The sequence below is a fragment of the Pan paniscus genome, chromosome 14, assembly GCF_029289425.2.
Source record: "Pan paniscus chromosome 14, NHGRI_mPanPan1-v2.0_pri, whole genome shotgun sequence".
Classification (NCBI taxonomy): domain Eukaryota; kingdom Metazoa; phylum Chordata; class Mammalia; order Primates; family Hominidae; genus Pan; species Pan paniscus.
Genome location: NC_073263.2, coordinates 40,056,337 through 40,070,356, shown reverse-complemented (window position 1 = coordinate 40,070,356; position 14,020 = coordinate 40,056,337).

Genomic DNA, 14,020 nt, shown 5'->3' with positions numbered 1-14,020 from the left:
ACCAGCCACCTCTGCCAACGCTAATTCCTCAGCCTCTCCTTGAATTTAAAAGAGTAGAGCAAACCTATTCGCTGTGGACCATGCAGAAGTGAAAAGTGAGTCCCCTGGGCGGGGGGAGTTTAGTTACCCAAGACCCTGAGGGAACCTGTTGTAAGGGAACTTCAGAGATAAGACTTTCTCAAAATGTGAGCTACTAACCGTTGGCAACAGAATTACTTGGAAAGATTTGTAAAAAATGCAAATTCCAGAACCTCTGAGAAGCAGAAACAGAATCTTGGATCGGGTTGTGATGGTGGAGAAATCTGTATTTTAATTATTCCGGGTGATTTTTATGAACACTGAAATTTGAGAACTGCTCTTAGACTACAGAAATGCTGTAATATTTTCTGCCATTCATTCATTCAATAATTACATTTACCTACTGAGTATCCGCTGTGTAGCAGGCCCTATGCAAGATGCTGGGGACATCCTATGTGGTGATCGGGACAGACGCGCTGTCTTTCCTCATGAGGCTTGCAGTCTTTTGCTGCTCTTTAGTGTGTAGTGTGGGTTAGCAGAAAGATGTCATGAAGTATTCTGTAAAAATAGGCTCCTTGGATCAAATAAATACTGGGCTGATAGCAGGCCATGAAACTGAAAATCCCATCATTCATCAGAGGCTTTTCCCTGCCTAACCTACTGTGGGTGCTGCATAAGTGAGTTGGACAGCCTGGCCTCCTGCTCCAGGAGCTTGCGCATCTGGGCCTGGTTTGGCCTCTCCTCTGGTCTTGCCAGCACAAGGATCAATCCCTGAATAACACTGTGGAGTGGCATTGAAACCGTTTGAGCGAAAGGCAGATCTGGAAACCGGCTTATTTGATCCGGGGGGACCACATGGCTGAGTTAAATGCATCCAGGTCTGAGGAAAATAACAACCCAGCCCCCGCGGAGGGTCTGTTTTCCATTGGAAATGGGCCTCTCTTTTCTTAAAGCTGCGAAAGAGAAGCAACTCCTCTTGCAAGATCTTTGAGGGAGCATAAGCTAGACCCAGTTGTTGGTGCTGGGATGAGTTTCCCATACTCCAGGCTGGGCAGACACCACCTTGCTCCAGGCCAACTCCAGGGCAGAGGCAGCTCCAGGGCAACTTCCAAACCCCTGGTGAGGGAGCAGCAGCCGAGGTCGGAGCCGCCTGGGGCAGGGCCAGACACTCCATGATGATAACACTTTGACACTTCATTTGGGTGGTGTCCTCAGGCCGAGCTCTGTTTCATGCTACAAACGCTGAGGAACACTTGAAGGAGGATGCCTGGATTTTTTGTATGTTGTTTGTAAAGTGTCCCCCAAAGTGGACATAAATCAATCTCTGTTGCAAAAAGAATCAAGGATCATATCCAATACAATCTGACCTTTCCTGATGCCTCAGGGGCGTCATTAGGAACATCTGTGATGGCGCAGAGTTGGTGTTCAGCGATGTCCTCAGGGCTGTGGAGGTCGCTCCTGTTTTTGGACTCTGTCCTACCCCCTTCCCTTGCCTCCTCTCTCTCCTCTCCCCCCTTCCTTCCCTCCCTTTCTCCCTTCCTTCCTCTCTTCCTCCCTCAATCCTTCCAACTCCCTACTCTCTCTCTGTCTCTCACTTATTCTTTATCATGGAAAATTTGAAACATTAAAAAAAGGTAGAAAGAATTAAAAATATAATAAAGCCCCATGAGTTCTTCTTCTTTTTTTTTTTTTTGAGACAGAGTTTCGCTCTTGTTGCTGAGGCTGGAGTGCAGTGGTGTGATCTTGGCTCACTGCAACCTCTGCCTCCCTGGTTCAAGCGATTCTCCTGCCTCAGCCTCCTGAGTAGCTGGGATTACAGGCATGCGCCACCACACCTGGCTAATTTTTTGTATTTTTAATAGAGACAGGGTTTCTCCATGTTGGTTAGGCTGGTCTTGAACTCCTGACCTCAGGTGATCCGCCTGCCTTGGCCTCCCAAAGTGCTGGGAGTTCTCCTTACTTGGGTTGAATAATTATCAGCTCATGGCTAAACTTGCTTCATACACAGTCAAGCGTCGCTTAACAACAGGGATGTGTTCTGAGAAATGTATGGTTAAGCAAATCTGTTGTTACGTGGACATCGTAGAGTGCACTTGGACAAATCTAGATGGTATAGCCTACTACACACCTGGGGTATAATGGTACGGCCTGTGGCTCCTAGGCTACACACCTGTACAGCATATTACTGTACTGAATACTGTAGGCAACTATAGCACAGTGGTATTTGTTATCTAAACATATCTAAACATAGCATAGAAAAGGTACAGTAAAAATATGGTATAAAAGACAAAAATGGTACACCTCTATAGGGCACTTAACATGCATGGAGCTTGCAGGACCGGCAGTTGCTCTGGTGAGTGAGTGAGTGAGTGGTGAGTGAATGTGAAGGCCCGGGATATTACTGTATACTTCTGGAGACTTGATAGATGCTGTGCACATTTATACCAGATAGTTTCCCTCTTCAATAATAAATTAGCCTTAGCTTACTGTACCTTTATTAACTTTAAATTTTTTTTGGCTTTTTGACTCTTTTAACAACACTTAATGCATACATTGTATAGCTGTCTAAAATACTTTCTTTGTATCCTTATTCCATAAGGTTTTTTCTATTCTTAAATTGTTTAATTTTTTAACTTTTTTTTTGGGTGGAGACAAGTTCTCACTACATTACCCAAGTTGGTCTTGAACTCCTGGCCTCAAGCAATCCTCCTGTCTTGGCCTCCTAAGGTGTTGGGATTACAAGTGTGAGCCACTGTACCTGGCCTATATTTATACTTTTTAAATGTTTTTGTTAAAAACGAAGACACAAACACACACATTAGCCTAGGCCTTCACAGGGTCAGGATCATCAATATCACTGTCTTTCGTCTCCACATCTTGTCCCACTGGAAGGTCTGCAGGGGCAATTACATGCATAGAGCTGTCATCTCCTATTATGATAACAAGGCCTTCTTCTGGATACCTCCTGCAGGACCTGCCTGAGGCTGTCTTACAGTTAACATTTAAAATATATATATATGTAGAAGGAGTACACTCTAAACCATAAAAAACAGTAACATGGTCATTTATTATCATTATCAAGGATTATGTATTGTACATAATTGTATGTGCTGTACTTTTGTATGACTGGCAGTGCGGTAGGTTGGTTCATACAAGCATCACCACAAACACACAAGTATGCATTGCTCTAGGACAGTACAACAGCTACCATGTTACCAGGTGATAGACAATGTTCAGCTCTATTATCTTGTAAGATCACTGTCATGTGTGGTCCATCTCTGACCAAAACATTATGCAGTACGTGACTGTATCCTCATCCTCAATAATCCTTAGTTATTATTCTAGAATTTCAAATAAACAGAATCATATCATTTACTATGTACATTTTTTTGCTTCTGGCTTCTTTTACTTGAGTATTATTTTTGAAATTCGTTCATGTTGTTGCTTGTATCAATAATTTGGTCCTTTTTATTTATTTTTATTATTATTGTTTTGAGATGAAGTCTCATTCTGTTGCCCAGCTTGGGTACAAGGGTGCGAACTCAGCTCACTGCAAGCTCTGCCCCCTGGGTTCAAGGGATTCTCCTGCCTCAGCCTCCCAAGTAGCTGGGATTACAGGCATGCACCACCACACCCAGCTAATTTTCTTATTTTTAGTATAGACTAAAATTTTTCTTATTTTTAGTCTATACTAAAAATTTTCTTATTTTTAGTATAGACTATGTTGGCCAGGCTGGTCTCAAACTCCTGACCTCAAGTGATCCACTCACCTCAGCCTCCCAAAGTGCTGGGATTACAGGCGTGAGCCACCACGCCCAGCTAGGTCCTTTTTATTTTTAAGTAGTATTGCAATGTGTAGATATACCAGTTGGTTTATCCATTCTTCTGTTGATAGACATCTGGGCTATTTCCAATTTTTGACTATTATGGATAAAGGTGCTATACACACTTTTGTACACATTTTTTTTGTGGGCATTATATTTTCATTTCTCTTGAGTGGGATACTTAGGAATGTGATTGCAGGATCATGGGTATATTCAATTTTTTAAGAAAATGCCAAATGGTTTTCCAAAGTGGCTGTACCAGTTTACACTCCCACCAGCAATGCATGAGAGTTCTAGTTGTTCCATGTCCTCTCCAAAATCTGGTATTTTTCATCTTGTTAATTTTAGCTATTTTAGTGTTTGTAGTGGTATCTTATTATGATTTTAACTTGCATTTCCCTGATGATTATGATGGTGAATGCTTTTTCATGTGCTTATTGACCATTTGTATGTCTTGTGAAGTGTCTATTCAAGTATTTTATCCATGTTTAAATTGCATTGTCTTTTTATTATTTTATTATTTTTTGTCTTTTTATTGAGTTGTAGGAGGTCTGTATATATTCTGCATATAAGCTATAGGAATGTGTGTGTATATAAGTATGTAATATCTTTGTACATGATATAGATTAGATATAATATGTATTCAGACACAGGTGTTGCACATATTTTCTCCTAATGTTACCTATTTTCTTGAGTGCCTTTTGATGAACAATTTTAAATTTTGATGAAGTTCAATTTATTACTTTTTTTCTTTTGTGATTTGTGCTGTGTCTTCATCAAGAAATCTTTACTTTCCCCTGTATTCTCTTATGTTTTCTTCTAATGACATTGTGTTTATATATGTGCACAGAAACTAAAAAAAGCAACAACAAGAAAAGCATAACCACAAAACGCAGCATAATACATAAAGAATAAAATTTCTTAATATTATCAAATACCCAGTTAGCACAATGTTCACATTTTCTCACTTACTTTTTAGGTTTTTCTTATGATTTGTTAATACAAATTAGAATGCAGATAACATCCATATTATAATACATTGCTTTTTTTTTTTTTTTTCTGAGACAGAGTCTTATTCTGTCATCCAGGCTGGAGTGCAGTGGTACAATCTCGGCTCACTGCAACCTCCGCCTTCCAGGTTCAAGCAATTCTCCTGCCTTAACCTCCCGAGTAGCTGGGATTACAGGTGCACGCCTGGCTAATTTTTTTGTATTTTTAGTAGAGACAGGGTTTCACCATGTTGGCCAGGCTGGTCTTGAACTCCTGACCTCGTGATCTGCCTGCCTTGGCCTCCCAAAGTGCTGGGATTACAGGCGTGAGCCACTATGCCTGGCAATACATTGCTTTTTTTGATATGTATTCTAAGAGTTTTTCTTAGTGTATAGGTCACCCCCATTTTTTTTTTGGTACTGTTTTTAAGAAACTGTGTCATTTGTAGTGTGTCTCATAGTTTGGACTTTGCTGATTTTATCCTCATGGTGCCATTAGTATATTTTTCTGCCCCTGTGTAACCTGAAAACTAGATCTAGAGGCTTGGTCATATTTAGGTCCAGTCTTTTTTTTCTTTTTTTTTTCTTTCTTTTTTGGAGATGGAGTCTTGCTCTTGTCACCCAGGCTGGAGTGCAATGGTAAGCTCTCAGCTCACTGCAACCTCCACCTCCCAGGTTCAAGCGATTCTCCTGCCTCAGCCTCCTGAGTAGCTGGGATTACAGGCACCTGCCACTACACCCAGCTAATTGATGTATTTTTAGTAGAGACAGGGTTTCGCCATGTTGGTCAGGCTGGTCTCGTACTCCTGACTTCAGGTGATCCACCTGCCTTGGCCTCCCAAGTGCTGGGATTACAGGCGTGAGCCACTGCGCCCAGCCTAAGTCCAGTCTTTATCAAGAATACTTTATAGTATTCTGTGACTAGACAGGGTGGGAAGCACATGATGTCCACTTGCCTTTTGTATGATATTAGCAGCCATTGATGACCATTGTTATTGTCATTATTTCATGAAGATTACAAAATGGTGATATTCTAGTTCTACCATTTCTTCTTCTTTTTTTTTGTTTGAGACAGAGTCTTGGTCTGTCTCCCAGGCTGGAGAGCACTGGCATGATCTCAGCTCACTGCAACCTCTGCCTCCTGGGTTCCAGCTTCAAGCGATTCTCGTGCCTCAGCCTCCCAAGTAGCTGGGACTACAGGCACATGCCAGCACACCCAGCTAATTTTTGTATTTTGAATAGAGATGGGTGTCCGCCATGTTGGCCAGGCTGGTCTTGAACTCCTGACCTCAGGTGATCCGCCTGCCTCAGTCAAAGTGCTGGGATTACAGGCATGAGCCACCATGCCTGGCCCAGTTCTACCATTTCTTCTAAATTCATTAGCTGAAAACTTTTGTGGTTATAATTCCTTGAAATGACTATTTGGATGCCCTATCCTCTATCTTGAATAGCTCCAGGAATGCCCGGAATAATTTCTAGAGTTATTTATCTGCTTTGTATCACTAGTTTTTAAGTTTTCCGCACAGTGTTAGGCTACAGTTGTTGCTTATTAATATTTACAACAACAAGAAAAATAATCATTATGTTCTGAGCACTCTGGGGGCAGGGTCTGACTGAAGCACTCATCAGATCCTCTGAGCTGGAAATTATTATTCATAGACACTATGGCTTTCCACATAAGGTGACAGATTTATCAAACAATCTCTGATCTTCTGTACGGGTTTCTTCCACGCCGTTGTCTCCAGTATGGATATGTGGAAGATTTTCCTCTCCTTTAACTTTTTAGGTTTGAAAATATTTCTACCATTAAATGCCTTTCGCTGTGTGAAATAATATGAACCCAGGATAAACATTCAAATAATAGGATGTTGACTATTCCCATTAAAGTTGAAAGAGGAGGCCCATAGCTACAGCATGAGTCATCCCCACTCTGGCCGCTTACTGCGTCAAGTCAGGAATTTAAACAGATCCTTTGCCCCTCACAAAGGCTCCGTTTCCTCCTCAGTAGAATGGGAAAAAATAATACTGGGTCATGACTTTGTGCCAAAGAGGTGTTTCCCACTATAGACCAACTGGAGACAGCTTGGGCAGATGCTGGGGTCTGAAACCTTTTCCAAATAAATATAGGAGAACACCATCAGAGGGAACACACCCTCCCTGGTGAGATTCCCCATTTTACCTTCTTCGTGGCTTAGTGTCTTCTAAAAGGAAATGATCTAAGTGACTAGATGTGTGAAGGAAATTATTAAACAGAATACTCAAAATTGGCCTTGACATGAGAGAAGAAAGTGTTTAGGGTTTGAAAGACTAATGAGTTTATACGACATACTAGTCCCTTTCGCAGGAACAGATACTTTTCAGCTGGTTCATAGGCAGGTTTGCATTCTCTCTTGATTGGACGAGGGGGATTATTTCTTGTATATTAGGCTGCTTATGGCTTCTGCTTCCTAGCCCTTGATTCTCTTTCACAATTATCTTCCACAAGCCAGCAGTTTCTATTCCTTTGCACATTTAACTCAGCTATAAGATGATCTGTTTCCCCTCAAAACCCCACCAAAGATTGCTGTTGATTTTCTCGAAGATACAGATACTTTCAGTAAATGTTGACCAGTCTCTGTTGTTTTGAGCTGGAGAGTCAATTTTACACATAGAGTGACTGTGCATCCCAGTTTTCCCAGGACAAACTTACGCTTGTTGCCATACTGTAGTTATTAACAGTACCCTCTTTCACTTTCAAAAGTGTCCTGGTTTGAATGACAAATCACGTGGACACCCTGTTTATACACAATAGTTACCCGTTACTTTTCTTCTATTGCATAAGAGGGAAATGGAAGATCACCCTTAAAATATCACAGTAATAATTGCCTTAGAAAGATCTACTGATGAATGGTAAGTTGGAGGGCAAAAGGGAGAAATAGGATATCTACATAATCAAAGCATCTCCAAATCTACAAAGCATCTCCCCTCAAATATTTTCTAATTATAAAGGGGGAAAAGAATGAGATTACAGTGGAAAAACCTGGAAGATACCACTTTTGCCAAATGATCAAGATTATCATCACCAGTGGTAAAATAAATCGACATCATGTACTTTTTTTTTCAGACAGGGTCTCACTCTGTTGCCCAGGCTGGAGTGCAGTGGTGCCATCTCAGCTCACTGCAACCTCCGACTCTCTGGTTCAAGCGATTCTCGTGCCTCAGCCTCCCTAGTAGCTGGGATTACAGGCACATGCCACCACGCCTAGCTAATTTTTGTATTTTTAGTAGAGTCAGGGTTTCACCATGTTGGACAGGCTGGTCTTGAACTCCTGGCCTCAAATGATCCACCCTACTTGGCCTCCCAAAGTGTTGGGATTACAGGCGTGAGCCACCGCGCCTGGCCTGTATATCCATATTGTACCTGCAATAATATAGCACACTGTGTTTCATGTATTACATAACCTGTATATTGCTTAAAGTATGGTTTCTGCGTTCTGGAAGTTAGGGAAAGGTAAAAAGACCAACGCCTTTTTAGTTGTGCAAACTTGAGTACCAGCTCTGTCCATTATTAGCCATTTGCCTTTGAGGAAATTATTTAAGCTCTTGGGCCTCAGTTTCCTCATATACTTTCTTATATGATGCACTGAGAAGGGCACGTCACCTCTGTGGGAATCTTGCCAGAAATGTATAACCTGTTTAATGGTGAGAAAACACATCAGACAAACCCAAGTTAAGGGATATCCTACAAAATATCTGACTAGGACTCTTACAAATTGTCAAGGTCCTGAAGGACAAGAAAACACAGAGGAACTGTCTCAGCTTGCAGAGCACATGAGGATAAATGCAGCAAAGGATCCTGGATTGGATCTTGAAACAGAAAAAGAAGACATTAGTGGAGAATCTGGTGAAATCCAAGTATAGGTAACAGTATCATACCAGAGTTAATTTCTTGGTTTTGATTATTGTACTATCAGTATGTAAGTCATTAACAGTAGGAGAAGCTGGATGAAGGGTATGTAAAAACTCTCTTTCCTACTTTTTTTTTTCCCAAGAGACAGAGTCTCACTCTGTTGCCCCAGCTGGAGTTCAGTGTCACTGTCATGGCTCACTGCAGACTCAAACTCCTGCACTCAATGGATTCTCCTGCCCCAGCCTCCCAAGTATCTGGCATTACAGGTACGCACCACCACACCCAATAATCTTTTTTTTTTTTTTTGAGAGGGAGTCTCGCTCTGTTGCCCAGGCTGGAATGCAGTGGCGTGATCTCAACTCGCTGCAATCTCTGCCTCCTGGGTTCAAGCAATTCTCCTGCCTCAGCCTCCCAAGTAGCTGGGACTACAGGAGCCCACCACCACACTTGGATGATTTTTGTATTTTTAGTAGAAATGGGGTTTCACCATGTTGGCCAGGCTTGTCTCGAACTCCTGACCTCAGATGATCTGCCTGCCTCAGCTTCCCAAAGTGCTAGGATTACAGGCATGAATCACCACGTCTGGCCCCAATAATCTTTTATATATATATAATAATAATAATTATTATTATTATACTTTAAGTTCTAGGGTACATGTGCACAATGTGTGGGTTTGTTACATATGTATACATGTGCCATATTGGTATGCTGCACCCACCCAATAATCTTTCTATTTTAATTTTTTTTGCAGAGATGGGAGTCTCTCTATGTTGGCCAGGCTGGTCTCGAACTCCTGGGCTCAAGAGATCCTCTGGTCTTGACCTCCCAAAGTGCCAGGATTACAAGCATGAGCCCCCGTGCCAGCTCTTTTAAAAATCAGGAAAGCACAGGAAAAGAGTGAGTGGGTACGCTTGGCTGGAAGTCAAGGGCCTGGCATGGGGTTGTGGAGCCAGGCTCTTCATGGCGGCGGGGCTGTGGGGAGCTGGATGGCTGGACTGAGGTTACTGAGAGCCCTCCTCAGCTGAGCAGCAGGGGATTTACCCATCAAAGTAATCAGGGACAGAGTCTGAACCTGTCCCCATTGGCTCAAGATAATTAAAAGGGGATGGAAAAAATGTTATCTTTTAAAGGGCTTTGGGAGGTTGAGGCCTTCGCAGGAGAATGGCCAGGAGACTAGTGTGTGCAAAGAGGCAGGCGGATGATCCCCATCCTACAGGGGCATTTATTTTGTGGACACCGGGGTCACCTGGGAAGCAGGTCTGGCCTCAGTTCTCCGGCCTGGGGCACTGTTTGTTCTGTGTCTCGCTTGTGGAATAAAGAGGAATCCTGTTTCAGTGAGGAACCACACTTGCTCAGAGGGAAAATACTCTGCTTGTCAGAATCTTTCACTTTCTGTGAACCAGCTCCTTGGCCTGATAGGGTCACAGGGCCCAGGAGTGGTCAAGGAAGCTTCTGTGAATGTATTGAACGTCAAGAGTGTCCAGGGGGATGTGTGGTGTTTGGCCCAATTCCTGTCATTGCCAGTGGAAATGCCATCTCTGGAGCTTGCCCCAGGTGTTTGTGAAGCAGGTTGGGATTCGGAGCTGAACGCTCCTCTAAAGATATGTGCTGGCTTCTTATGTCATGGCTAGACAGCCCCTGCTGGGCCTGTTTGCTGTCCCTTTCTCTTTGCCCCTGAGTTGTGTCAGGAGATTTGAGGAACTTCTGACTCATCTTAGCAAGTGGCTATGGCCTTTTTGCAAAAAGCTGTGTCCCAAGGGAAGAGGCAAATGTGACCCAGGTAGGTGCCAGCAGTCACATGGCTTGCAGGGATGACAAGCGCAAACAGGACTTGATGGCTGAGTGTGATGGAAACCATAACACATGATTCTTGGGAGCAGGTCCGTGCTGGCTGGCAGGATATTTGGCTCTGTTTGTGTTTGAACAGTCTGACAGCAGCCATAAAGCCTAGCAGCTGTGAGGTATTTCAGGTACCGGAGGACTTTTGGACTTCGGTTAACCTTGGGGTCTTGGGAGTAGAACTTTAGCTTTGAATAATTTAAGGGCTTGGCCTGTAACCTCACGCCTGTAACCCCAGCACTTTGGGAGGCCAAGGTGGGCGGATCACTTGAGGTCAGGAATTAGAGACCAGCCTGGGAAACATAGCGAAACCCCCTCTCTACAAAAAAAAAAAAAAAAAAAAAAGAAAGAAAGAAAGAAAAAAAAAAAGAGCCAGGTGTGGGGGCACGTGCCTGTGGTCTTAGCTACTTGGGAGCTGAGGAAGGAGGATTGTGTGAGCCCAGGAGGTCCAGGCTACAGTGAGCCATGATTGTGCCACTGCACTCCGGCCTGGGTGGCAAAGCAAGACCCTGTCTCACACACAAAAAAATAAAAAAATAAAAAAATAAAAAAAGGAAGCAGTGAGACAGCTCTTACTTAGAAAAGGAACCCTTAAGCCCTCTGCATATTCAGTTCTGGAGACTCTGCTAAGAGCAGCCCTTCCATTCATTAATTTCCTGAAGAAATGGATTTAGATATATTGCTGTATTTTTTTCTTCCAGAAGTTGATCCCTAGATGCCAGATAAACATCCCCTTGATCTTCTGGGAGCCTAAGGTTTTTACTTGGTCCCATGGGATGCAATAGGGCTAAGGCCTTCATGGAAAGTTGGAAGTCAAACTCCGGAGGGAGATTAGCCTAGCCTCAGCGACCCCTCCTCTTTGGACCTGTGATAGAGATTAATGAAATCCAGGGATTAGTACCTAAAATATCGTGTGCTGGCATGAGCGCGGGCTCTGGGCCTTTCTGGGTCCCAGGCTGGGAGCTGGCTGAGGCGCTGGAGAGGAGCAGTAAGGAAGGTTGGCATCTGGGTGGACCCGATGTCAGGCCTGGCCCGCGCACCCACCAGTTATGTAACCTTGGGCAAATGTCCTCCCTGAGCTGAGCCTTTCTTTCCTCATGGACTAAACAGGGTAAGACGACCTTGTTTTCCAGATGGTGTGGGGCCGGAACAGCACAGGGAGTGTCGGCACCCAGCTTGGCGCTGGCGTTAGCGTCCGCAGCTCTGCGGCTGGGCTTTCTGCTCATCTCCTCGAAGGAGATCTTAGGGTCTTCATTTTGAAAAGGGGAGATGGAGGGGAGCTGCTGGGCCCGGGTGCGGAGGTGGTGGTTTCGTGCGTGGGCGCGAGGCCGGCTTTGGCAGCCCTTTCCGTGCCCTTTCCATGGTGCCAGGCCGGTTCTGGAGGTGACAGGGCTGACCGGCCTGTGTGGGCTCGAGAGACGGCCGCAGCCCTTTGAAGCTCTTTTAAACTTCTTCATCATTTCAGAATCATCACTGGAAAATTCTGTTCATCAGATGTGTGCCCTGCCAGGTCATCTGGCAGCTCAAGTGCTCTATTTTTTTATTTTTATTTTTAATATTTTTTGAGACGAAGTCTCGCTCTGTCACCCAGGCTGGAGTGCAGTGGCACGATCTCGGCTCACTGCAACCTCCGCCTCCCGGGTTCAAGCGATTCTCCTGCCTCAGCCTCCTGAGTAGCTGGGACTACAGGCATGTGCCACCACGCCCAGCTAATTTTTGTATTTTTAGTAGAGATGGGATTTCACCATTTTGGTCAAGCTGGTCTTGAACTCCTGACTTCGTGATCTGCCCACCTTGGCCTCCCAAAGTGCTGGGATTACAGGCATGAGGCACTGTGCCCGGCCTATTTTTAATTTTTTTTGGCCAGTGAAACACGCTGCAAGTCCCCCTTTTGTTCAGTCTCCTTGTGCAAGCCTTGGTGTTAGAAGCAATCATAGCCACTGGTTTGGGTTGAAATCTTAGATGCCAAACTTTACTGCATTACCTCATTTAATCCCTGCATCTATCCTGCAAGGAAGGTGTTTTTATTCCTGTTTTCCTGAAGAGGAGTCTGGGATTGGAAAGGTTAAGCATTTACTTAAGCTTGCTGAACACAGCCCATCTGTCCAACCCCGAAGGCCACGTTCTTTACCACCATGCTATGTTGCGTCACTCAGATAAATCCAGAGAATGTGTTCAGCATTTTCTTTGGCTCTGTGTCCAGAGCAAGCGACTGATATCCACACTCAGATATGAAAAAACCCGTTACTCACCTGACAGGTGTCACTTTCAATTTTTAGGAAGTGCCTTTTTTGTTTAACAGCTTTATTGAAGTATAATTTACATATCATAAATTCACCCATTTTTAGTGTAAACTTAAATAACATTACTCGTGAATATGTAAGCTTTGATGTTCATGCAACCATTTATTTATTTATTTATTTTTGAGACGGAGTCTCGTTCTGTTGCCCAGGCTGAAGTGCAGTGGCGCGATCTCGGCTCGCTGCAACCTTGACCTCCTGGGTTCGAGCAATTCTTCTGCCTCAGCCTCTTGAGCAGCCGAGACTACAGGCACACGCCACCACACCTGGCTAATTTTTTGTATTTTTAGTAGAGACGGAGTTTCACCATGTTGGCCAGGTTGGTCTTGAACTCCTGGCCTCAAGTGATCCACCCGCCTCGGCCTCCCAAAGTGTTGGGATTACAGGTGTGAGCCACCTCGCCCAGCCGTGTGTAGCAACGTAAAGTATTTTCTTTAAAAATAAGCTGTTTAATGGATCTGATTTCACTGGGTTGACTATTATAAATGGTGGTGGGATGCCAAGGCACCGGCTGTGTGCAGCACCACAGTGGTCACAAACCATGACTAAAACACCTCCAGATCCCTGCTCAGCACGTCCTCTCCCATGTGTGGGTCATATCCTTGTGTTGGTGGTTGGTTTCCATTTCCTTTGCAACATCCCAGGGATGGGAGGCAGCAGTTCCACGCTCTGTATGGGTTTGAAGACGCGGGATGTAAGTTATGGTTATTTGGTTTTTATATTATTATAAAAATTTATTTATTATTATTTGTATGCCATCTATTTCCACACATCAATTGTGTTAATAGCAAAGGTAGAAAGCTGAGTGCTAAGTAAATTAAGAGAGAGCAAAGTAATTAATTAAAAGGCTTTCTCTCTTCCTTACTGTTTCTCTTTTCTTGTTTTCAAATTGTCTTTTAATGCTCTACTATTATTTATTTATTTATTTATTTTTGAGACGGAGTTTTGCTCTGTCACCCAGGCTGCAGTGCGGCGAAGCAATTCTTCTGCCTCAGCCTCCCGGGTAGCTGGGACCACAGGCCGTGCCACCACGCCTGGCTAATTTTTGTATTTTTATTAGAGACAGGGTTTCATCATGTTGGCCAGGCTGGTCTTGAACTCCTGACCTCAGATGTTCTGCATGCCTTGGCCTCCCGAAGTGCTGGAATTACAGCTGTGAGC